The following is an 11,156-nucleotide window of genomic DNA, read 5'->3' on the forward strand; positions in this document are numbered from 1 at the left end:
CAGGCTCCGGACGCGCAGGCTCAGCGGCCATGGCTCACGGGCCCAGCCGCTCCGCGGCATGTGGGATCTTCCCGGACCGGGGCACGAACCCGTGTCCCCTGAGTCGGCAGGCGGACTCTCAACCACTGTGCCACCAGGGAAGCCCCGGGTCCACTTACTAATAAATATCTCTGTGTGACTGAAATTGGTCTAAAACTTGCTGTCATTATAAACTGACAGAAAAGCTGAAAGGAGACATAGACACATTACTATCAGTGATTTTTGGAAGCTACTGCTATTTATCCAAAAGAACCTAATTGACTTAGGTGAATTCACATCTGGTAAGTGGCAAAAACTAATCAAAATCATATTCATCTGACATCAAAGTCTATGCTTGTTCCTCGACATTACACTACCTCTTGGAATTATTGCTTTTAGCTGGTTTTATTATTGCTATTAACTTTTACTAGCTATTATTTGTGAACATTTCTGGATAACCAGATTTTCATTTTGTACAAGCTCAATATATGAAAATCTGGGTTTTTCCAAAAAATAAATGGTATAGTGAGAATTTGAGATTTTTAAATTTGCAAAAGGTCTAACAAGCTGATTCCTTTCAAAAGGAAGCTTTTTGGGTTCATTTAAAATGTGATTTAACTTATGAAAAATTAATATAAAGAGAATACGAACAAAGACAAAGAAGTGAGGGCAGGATATTCAAGGAAGAATGAGTAATCCAATTTGGCTGGAATGGAATGTATATGCTAGGAAGTGCTAGAGATAAGCCTGCAAAGGTAATTTTATTATGATTACTTATATATAAAATTCACATGTAACTGTGTCTTATTAGGCTACATCTGCTCAGTCTCAGAAGTATCTAATCAAAAACACAGACACAGATCCAATTAAGAATGTATCAATGGGCTTCCCTGGTGGCGCAGTGGTTGAGAGTCCGCCTGCCGGTGCAGGGGACGTGGGTTCGTGCCCTGGTCTGGGAAGATCCCATGTGCCGCGGAGCGGCTGGGCCCGTGAGCCATGGCCGCTGAGCCTGCGCATCCAGAGCCTCTGCTCCGCAGCGTGAGAGGCCACAACGGGGAGAGGCCCGCGTACCAAAAAAAAAAAAAAATCATTAACTTGAGATGTCTGGTTTTTGTGATTAGCAATAATCTTTTGATGTTTGACTACATGGTTGTTTGTGGGGTTTTTTGGGCAATGAAAACTCCTATATATCATGGCTCTTCTCTTACCTCTCTGAAGTAAACAGTCCCTCAGAGCTATCTGGGAGGCTGCCCTCCTGGGCTATAGTCCTCAGTAAGGCCACTGAATAAAACATAATTCTCAACTTTTAGGTTGTGCATTTTTTTTCAGTCGACAAAGGCACATAAGGAATGAGGCTGAATATGTAGACAGGAGTCAGAATACTGAGCTGTGTGCCATGCCAAACCATGCTGACTCTACCCAACAGGTAGTAGGGAAGATGGAATTTTTTGCACAAAGCAGTAACTTGCTTCAATTTTTAAATTTTAGATAGGTCACTAGAGGATTAGAAATGGTTGAGACTAGGGAATTCCCGGATGAGACTAGGGACTTCCCTGGTGTGTCCAGTGGGTAAGACTCCACGTTCCTTATGCCAGGGGCCCAGGTTCAATCCCTGGTCAGGGAACTAGAGCCAGCACGCATGCTGCAACTAAGAAGTCCGCATGCTGCAACAAAGATCCTGCATGCCCCAACTAAGACCTGGGGCAGCCAAAATCAAAAAAAATTTTTTAATCTTCATTTAAAAAAAAGAAATGGATGAGACTAAAGGCTGAGAAATGGATTAGGCCAGGAAAGAAATTGTGAAAACCTAAACAAAGCCAGCGAGAGTAGGTCAGGGGACAAATATACGTGAGATTTCAGAAGTTGAATCCACATAGCTAGGTCACCAGTTGGATGTAAGGAGTAAGGGGGAGGGAGGAATCAGGGCTGATGCCCATCTTTCTAGCTTGAGCTGCTGGCAGTCAGTGAAAGCATTCACTGAAATGGGGAATGGAGACTAATGAGTTCCATTTTTGGCATATTGAGTTTCAGGGGCTGTGGGATGTGCACATGTGGTTTGACAGGTACAGCAACGTCTGTCCCACACGGCACTTTTAAACTTTTAAAATCAATTGCCAACATTCTGTGATTAAATTTTTTGCAAAAAAATTCAAATTTATACTTTCTCTTGAAATATCAGAAGATCTGAATAATTTGGGCCAGGATTCTCATATGATGATGCCGGGGAGGAAGAAATTTTCCTCTACTCTTCTAGGTTTTTCTGGCTGGTCTGAGAGTTAAATTGACATGAGACAGATTAACAAGAGAAAAATCACACAAAAGTTTAACAACATGTATACATGTGAGAGACCCAGGAAAACTGAGTAACCCACCAAAATGGCTGAAACCTCACTTTAAATACTGTTTTCAGCTAAAGACAAAAGAAGATGTTGGGGATAGTGTGGTTTGGGAACTTGAAGGGGAGAAAGGCAACTGACATGGAGATGAAAAAGCAAATGCTTGGTAAACAAATGTTTTCCGGAATATGCAGGGACAGTGGGACACAGAGGAATTTTAACAGACTTTGCTAGATTCCTCCCCGTCTACACACCTAGGTCATCTGTATAGTTATCTACGGTGATGGTTCCCTTCCTGGAACAGGTCCTCTATCCACATTTTTTAGGCAGTTAGGGGGAAGGTCAAAGTTTCTTCTTGAGTCCTTTGGAATTTGATTGTTTTCAGCCTGAAACAATCTGCATATCAAAGAGACATTTTGGGGTGGCAAATTTTGTTCCCCTACAGTAATTTTTTTTTAATACAGCAGGTTCTTATTAGTTATCTATTTTATACCTATTAGCGTATATATGTCAATCCCAATCTCCCAGTTGATCCCACCACCACCGCCTCACTCACCCCCTTGGTGTCCATACGTTTGTTCTCTACATCCCCCTACAGTAAATTTACAATGTCCTCAAGTGCTTCTATTCGCCATAATCACACCCCTCCCCGTTATCTTACACGCAGCAGGCTCTATCTGGCCTGATCTGGGATCTGAATTTGCAACCCCTCTTATTGATGCAATTGATGTCAGAGAAGTAAGTATCCCAAGAATGAAGTTCCCATCATTCCCAGGTGCCTCACTTTCTAGATGCGTTTCTAGTAGCATCTGGAGCCCCTGCTACGACCAACCACTCTTTCCTTCTGTCGCTGGACTTGAAGCTTCAACTATGTCCCCAAAGGGGTGCCTGGTTTCCAGGTGCCACTGCCTATAAGTTCTGAACATTTTCCCCTTCGTCTTTTTCGCCTTTGTCCCCTCCAATACCAGAAGGGTAGGCCTCCATCAGACCAGGAAAGGAAGGGTCAGAAATGCATCAGCCTAGTCAAGGCAAACTGGGCTAAATTGGAGGAAGCTAGTTACAGCCTTCCAGATACATCTGCTTATGCAGGGACAGTGGGACACAGAGGAATTTTAACAGACTTTGCTAGATTCCTCCCCACCAGTGCTTTTATAAAATTGTAATAGAGGCAGTTATGTCACAAGTCTATTTTCTTTTCTTAGCCCCTCTTATCTGTTCCCCCCCACACACACTCACATGTACATGTTCACGAGGTATCCTCTGATTGGCCAAAATTGTCCATCTCCCCAAATCTCCTTCCCTGCTCTGAAATAATCTTCTCTCCCCAACTATATTACCAAGTCCTTTTCTTTTTCTGCACATTCAGCCTCTATAAACAGCTGTATGAGTAAGTTTTACTCAGACAGTAGTTGAACTTGAAAAACTCAGGCATTTGAATTAAGAAGTGAGTAAAATTGAACCCTGCTAAAGATTTTGGCATTACAAGGGAGAAGCTTCCTAAACTACATGACGAAGGGGAAATATGTGTGCACTGGGGCATCTATAGTCAAATGCATTTCTGAGCAGTCACTGAAGAATTTTTTAAGAGGTCACTCTCAGTGGGGCTCAGGAGCAAAACTACTGAGTTCCCGACTGCTGAAGTTGTGCTGGGTATCTGCACACAGAAGCTTGGCACGCATGCACGTACTTTCTGTCTGAAAGCATGCTGTTCTCATTAACAGTAATATCAATGCCTGCTCATGAACACTAAGGAAATAGAAACCCTTTACTTCCTTTCCCTGGAATTATTGCTTCCTCTCTTGGCTTTCAGAATTATAATTGAATCTTATACAGGAAAATGTGTCTTCCGCACGCTGGCCGTATTCATGCTTATATTTAGAACAGCCCCTCTCCTTTTCTCTATTACCCATAATATCTTATAGATCTTGTGTATTTTTTCTTTTTTGGCCGCACCGCGTGGCCTGCGGGAGCTTAGTTCCCCAGCCAGGGATTGAACCCAGGCCCCAGCAGTGAAAGCGCCGGACTTCCAACCACTGGACTGCCAGGGAATTCCCAGGTCTGTGTATTTTTAAAAGGACATTGCTAACAGAACTGGTGGTGGTGATTATGTTTTGGAGATGGTGATGGTGCTGTGATTTAGCTTCATTAGCAACAATATTAAAAAAATGTTAAAATAACGATAATAAAACCTAAATCCCACCACCGTCACATATTTCCATTTTTTTCCTATAGCTTCATTCAGTGTGTCCATATTAAAGTTTTTCATATTTTTATACTCTTATTATCTTTTTTTTTTTTTTTTTTTGGATAGAAAATTCCCCGGTCCGGGGGATCCCACATGCCGTGGAACGGCTGGGCCTGTGAGTCATGACCGCTGGGCCTGCGCGTCCGGAGCCTGTGCTCCACAACAGGAGAGGCCGCAACAGTGAGAGGTCCGCGTACCACAAAAAAAAAAAAAAAAAAAAAAAAAAAAAAGAATCCACCTGCCAATGCAGGGGACACGGGTTCGAGCCCTGGTCCTGGAAGATCCCACATGCCACGTAGCTACTAAGCCCGTGTGCCACAACTACTGAGCCTGAGCTCTAGAGCCCATGAGGCACAACTACTGAGCCCGTGTGCCACAACTACTGAAGCCTGCAAGCGTAGAGCCGGTGCTCCAAAGCAAGAGAAGCCGCCGCAATGAGACGTCCACGCACCGCAACAAAGAGTAGCCCCCGCTCACCACAACTAGAGAAAGCCCACACGCAGCAACGAAGACCCAACACAGCCAAAAATAAATAAATAAATTTATAAATAAAGAAAAACAAACAAACAGAAGGTGAGGATGAAACCAAACACATGGAACTCTGTGAATTTTCAATGTGACGGTATTCATATCTATTTTACTAAGAAATAGGAAATCCATGTGCGTGATGTAACCACTGGAACACGTGTCCACAGGCAGCTTCTCATATTCTTTTTCTGCTTTGTCACCACGCCACTGGCAGGCGTACCTTTACTTCTCCACCGGAATGGAAATCAGGTTTCACCAGAAAGCTCTCAGGAGGAGCTTAAATTCTGTCTTGTTTAACAGAGGTGACTTGGAGACTCTCCAGGCTTGGTTTATTTATATGGAGAGATGGAAGGGTCTAGAAAGTAGCATTCTCAACTTTGAAGGGACAAGGAGTCTGTTCCACTCTGCTGACATGAACTCCCGCCTCCCCCTGAGTGGTGAGATCACCCAGAGAGCTGGGAGAATCAGCGTCAGGCAAAAAGCCTGCTGAGCACCGGAAGAGCCGACCTCCCCATTCCAGCTCCAAGCCGGCCTTCTCTGTTTATTTTTGCGCTGCAGCGGCTGGTGGCTGTGGCCTAGAACTGACACAGCATCATGGCGGCCGCCCGCATACGGACTGCCGGAGACATGCAGACGCGAAGGCAGTCAGCACACAGCTAGGTGTTTCAGCTCTTTCTTGTACTTGTCTTTTGTCTGTCTCCTTTGGTAATCACTGCTGCTGTGACCTGAATAGGTCCTCATGCCAAGTGCGAACTCGGCCAGTGGCTGGATCTGCAGCTGCTTCGCGCTTCTCTCGTTTTCAAGGACAGTTTCCCTCTGGTGCTCTAATCCCACCCCTTCCAATCCCTGTGTGTCTATACTCCTATTGTCTCTTAAAAAAGGAAAATATCTGGTAGTATGTGGTGTGGTTGGGTAATTGTGGGAGAGCTGGCCATCCTTCCCACCGTGCCTTAATCAGACTTATTCAGTTATCAATACAACATTAATCTTTACTGACTGCTGAAACTCATGGATATCACCTTAAAGAGCAATTTAAAACACCATCTCCGATGGGTGTGGTTTTTTCCACACCATCAGGAAATTAACAATTCTCAGAGGACACTTACCAGGTGTCCCACCGATTTAACTCAATTCTGACACTATCTACCTAGAGACAGCCTCAGATGCTACAGGTTAGTAGCCAAGTCCCACCAGACTCACCTGCTTCAGATGCCAGTCGTTCGTCCAGCTTGTTATCTGTGCTTCTGATCTACAGGCTGTAAATGGGAAGTTCCCACAAGCTCCACCTCAGGTTTGATTGATTTGCTAGAATGGCCCACGGAACTCAGGAAGCCAGTCTACTTACTAGATTAACAGCTTATAACAAAGGCTATTAAAGGTTACGAATGAACAGCCAGATGAAGAGATACATAGGGTGAGGTCCCCAGTGCAAGAGCTTCTGTCCCCATGGAGTGTAAGGCCCGGAATGTAGCTACATCCTTGTTCACCAACCTGGAAGCTCTCTGAACCCCTTCCTTCGGCGTTTTTATGGCGGCTTCTTTATGAAGGCGTGATTGATTAAATCATTGGCCATTGGCCAACCTCCAGCCCCTCCCCCTCTCCCATCCCTGGAGGTCAGGGGGTGGGACTGAAATTTCCAACCCTCCAATCACATTCCCCTGGCAACAAGCCCCTAACCTCAGACACTTTCCAAAAGTCACCTCATTAACATAAACTCAGGTGTGGTTGAAAGGGGTTTGTTATGAGTATCTATCAAGGCACCTTAATTGCTCTTAACACTTAGGAAATGCCAAGGATTTTAGGAGCTCTGTGCCAGAAATGAGAGGAAGACCAAATACAGATTTCTCATTATAAATCACAACATCACGCCAACCTTCCAGGTTCTAAACGGAATGTAACCTTTAACTCTTTGCTTCTCAACTCTTGTGGAAAGCTCAGGTTTAAGAAATAGCATTCAGGTAGAATTGCACGAAAGCCCTAATCCAAGCATTATATTTTACTCCTCATTAAGCAAGTGCCTGAGTATGCTGCCTAACTTTGACTAAAATCTACTGTGTTAAGCTCTTAGTGTACTTCAAAGGATGTTGTTAGAATTGGTCATATCAAATCTCAAAACAAGAAGTATTAATGGGGGCTTCCCTGGTGGCGCAGTGGTTGAGAGTCTGCCTGCCGATGCAGGGGACACAGGTTCGTGCCCTGGTCTGGGAAGATTCCACGTGCCGCGGAGCAGCTGGGCCCACGAGCCATGGCCGCTGAGCCTGCACGTTTGGAGCCTGTGCTCCGCAACGGGAGAGGCCACAAGAGTGAGAGGCCTGTGTACCGCAAAAAAAAAAAAAAAAAAGAAGTATTAATGGAAATCTGTGAAAAATGTGTGCAATCTCAAAAATCAAAGAAAGTTAAACAGTGAGATGACTATTTTTGCTTTTCAGATTAGCAAAAAAAAAAAATTTTTTTTAATAGAGAATGAATTAAGGCAACCACAAGTGGTTTGGTCTGGCTGGAGTGTCAAGTGTGACACCAGAAATAACAAGAGGTAGTCAGAGACCCAATCTCTTCATTCACGCATGCATTCAACAAATATTTATTAAGGTCGTACTATGTGTCAGGCATGGGGATAGATGATGAGCACACAATGGTCAGCAAAAATAGATATGGTCCCTGCTCTTGTAGAGATTACAGTATGGTGGGATAGATAGACATCAATCAAATAATTACACTAATTAATGTAGTGTATACATTAATCCTGACTAATTAACGCAGTCAGGGTTGGGTGTTATGCCACAGGGACCACTAGGTGTCCCCATATCCATTCACTCCATCTATAGGAACAGATCTCCAGGTTCACTGCCAGGCATATGGCAACCAAAATAAAGGCTACTTTCCCCAGCTTCCCTTACAGCTAGGTGTGGCCACGTGACCAACTTCTGATCAGTAAGAGGTGAGTAAAAGTAATAATTGGAACTCCTGAGTCATACACTTAAAAGGAGTGATTGTGCCCTCCCTTCCCTTCTTCCCCCTTCCACCGGCTGGAATGTGAGATGGTGGTGAATCATCTTAGAGCAGGCTGGTAATCAACAATCTAGAGATGTCAGCGCAACGAGGCAGAAGGATCCTGGGCTCCCGACAGAACAGAGCCTCCAGACAAGTCCTCAGCTACTTAGGCACACGGTGTATTTTGAGTGAAAAAGAAACTTCTATCACATTAATGTCACCAGAGTCTCTGTCTCAGCAGCAGATCCATGTCCTGTCTAATACATATTCTAAAAAGAAGAGAGTTCTCCGAGGAGACACAGTAAAGGGTCATGACCTATGCTTATTTGAGGAGTTGAGGTGAGAGCTTAGATTGATGGATGGGTGGACTTAACCAGCTGGGGTGGGGTGGGTAGGAGTGGCCTGGGGGAGGCTTGTTTAAAAAACTGAAAGAAGACCACTGTAGCTGTAAAGCATAGAGGAAAAATGTATAAGAATGATGGTGGGAGCTGGCACTGGGTTTGGAGGGCTTGAAAGCTGTATCAGAGATGTCAATCTTTAGTCTGAGAACAGTGGGAAACCATTAAAACGTTCTAAGCAGGAGAATAAGATGATCAGATTTGTGTTTCAAACACATTGCTCTAGCTGGGATTAATGTTAAGCTTATGTCTGGATAATACTGCAGTAGTTGAGGGAATTCCCTGGCGGTCCAGTGGTTAGGACTCTGCACTTTCACTGCCATGGCCTGAGTTCAATCCCTGGTCAGGGAACTAAGATCCCCTCAAGCAGTGCGGGGCAGCCAAAAGAAGAGAAAAAAAAATTGCAGTGGTTGAGAGAGAAATTATGGTGCCTCTTCCTAGTGTTGCAACACCTGTGAGCCCAGGGCACTGGCATAAGACTGTTCATGGCAGCGTTGTTGTTTGTAGTAGACAACATGAACAAGCTACAACTGCTTGCAGTAACAGTGAAAGAGTCTCACAAACATCTTGCTGATCCAAAAAAGAAAAAAGACAGAGGTTAAAGAACACATGTGGTATAATTTCATTCATATGGTTCAAAAACAAGCAAAACTAGTCTACATCAACTCTAAGGTGCCACTAACTGCAAAACACACCATTATTTTATATTATTGTATTTATATTTTATACTTCTTCTAGGAAAGAAAAAAAGTGCTGCCAATTAAACCTTGACAAGCCATCATCATAAGCATGTCTCCACTTCTGATATGCTCAAATATAAAAAAGAGAACTTCTTGGATTCACTGAAGTGAGATATATCGTCTAGTGATTCATCATACATAGGTGGTAAAACTAAAAAGAAAAGCAAAAACATCATCACAGAAATCAGGATAGTGGTTACTTCTTGGAGAGAGGGCTGGTTTTGTAACCAAGGAAGGGCACACAGGAGTGGAGAGGGTTCTGGAGAGCAACAGTGTTGTTGAGTAGTTTATGATCACTCCTTAAACTGTGTAGAGTTTGTACATTTTTTTTTGCATGCCTGCTGTATCTCACAAGCAAGCAAGCAAGAAAGAAAAAGACCTAGAAGAGTGGTTTGAAAGACTGAGAAGTAGAACTAAATGGAGAGACGTGATAGGTGGGAAGGGGTGAGGACAAAGAATCTGAGGCTGCAGAGTGACGGAAAGGTAAGAGGGGACAAGCCTAGAAGCAGGAAGACCAGTTAAGCAGACAGAGAGATCTAAGCCTGGCCTAGGTAGCAGCCTGAGAATAGAAGCAAGAGAGCAAATGGGAAACATGCCTGAGATTTCAAGTGTTTTGGAGTTTTTTGTTTTTTGGGGGCTTTTTTTGTGGTACGCGGGCCTCTCACTGTTGCGGCCTCTCCCGTTGCGGAGCACAGGCTCCGGACGCGCAGGCTCAGCGGCCATGGCTCACGGGCCCAGCCACTCCGCGGCATGTGGGATCTTCCCGGACTGGGGCACGAACCCGTGTCCCCTGCATCGGCAGGTGGACTCTCAACCACTGCACCACCAGGGAAGCCCCATGCCTGAGATTTAAAATAACCTGGACTTGGATCTGACTCGATACTTTGGTTGATTGAATTATCTTGATTATCATCCTCATAGCCATCATCTGTGGAGAGGTTACTGCATCTCAGGCACTGGCACTTTACATGCATTGGCTGGTAATCCTCACCATCACCTGAGCTGGTAAATATTATTACCAGCCGTATTTTAGAGTGGAAAATGGAGGCATAAATCACACAGTTCGCGGCTGAGCCAGGATGCAAAGCCAGGCCTGACCAGTACACCCGGCATTTATTTACCAGTTGCCTGTCACTGGACTCAGGTAGCAGAATAGCTTTTCTCTTGTGTCTTGTGCACAAAGATTGTGTTACTGGGCACCATGCTTTACCCAACTTTCAAAATGAGGCAACTTGATCCACTGAGATCTTCTTCCATCCTTCAGTCACTCCATGCTGAGTCTTTCTACTGTTTCCAGTGGAGAGAGGCTGCCGGGTCGGCCTCTGGGCTCACCCATAAGTCATGGGGCCAGAAGCACAGTGTGAGGGGCAAGGTCCGCCATGCCTCTTTGGCTGTGTAAAGAGGTCAAATGGTAAATTACAACTAATAAATCGAGATTTAGTTTAAGCCATGATATATAAGCAATAGTGGGTGTTTTAGAATGCATAGTCAAAATCAAAACTACAGTGAGGTACCACACCACACCAGTCAGAATGGCCATCATTAAAAAGTCTACAAATAACAAATGCTGGAGAGGGTATGGAGAAAAGGGAACCCTCTTACACTGTTGATGGGAATGTATATTGGTGCAGCCACTATGAAAAACAGTATGGAGGTTCCTCAGAAAACTAAAAATAGAACTACCATATGATCCAGCAATCCCACTCCTGGGCATATACACAGACAAAATTATAATTCAAAATACATGGACTCCTGTGTTCATAGCAGCACTGTTTACAATAGCCAAGACATGGAAACAACCTAAATGTCCATCGACAGATGAATGGATAAAGATGTGGTACATATATACAATGGAATATTACTCAGCCATCAAAAAGAATGAAATAATGCCATTTGCATC

Source organism: Lipotes vexillifer, unplaced genomic scaffold, assembly GCF_000442215.2.
Source record: "Lipotes vexillifer unplaced genomic scaffold, Lipotes_vexillifer_v1.1 scaffold35, whole genome shotgun sequence".
Classification (NCBI taxonomy): domain Eukaryota; kingdom Metazoa; phylum Chordata; class Mammalia; order Artiodactyla; family Lipotidae; genus Lipotes; species Lipotes vexillifer.